The sequence below is a fragment of the Charadrius vociferus genome, unplaced genomic scaffold (genome assembly GCF_000708025.1).
Source record: "Charadrius vociferus isolate BGI_N301 unplaced genomic scaffold, ASM70802v2 scaffold2820, whole genome shotgun sequence".
In the NCBI taxonomy this organism is placed as follows: domain Eukaryota; kingdom Metazoa; phylum Chordata; class Aves; order Charadriiformes; family Charadriidae; genus Charadrius; species Charadrius vociferus.
Window position 1 is genome coordinate 20,128 of NW_009646460.1, and position 269 is coordinate 20,396.

Here is a 269-nt window from a genome sequence, read left to right on the forward strand (position 1 = left end):
GTGACGCCGGACCCCCACCGGCCCCGGCCAAGCCCTGCCTGGCCTGCAGCAGCTCGCCGTGGGGCAGGTGAGTGGGGCTCTGTGTGGCACTGGGGGCACGGGGGGGGATGTGGGTAGCACTGACAGAGCATCCCTCCTGCCCACAGGGACCCCAGGAGTTTGGGGGGCTGCGGCCACACCCCAACCTCTGTGTGCAGGTAGGACATCCCCCTCCCCTCTCACAGTTGCCCCACGGGCAGCCCCACAGCTGCCCCAAAGCACTGCTAACC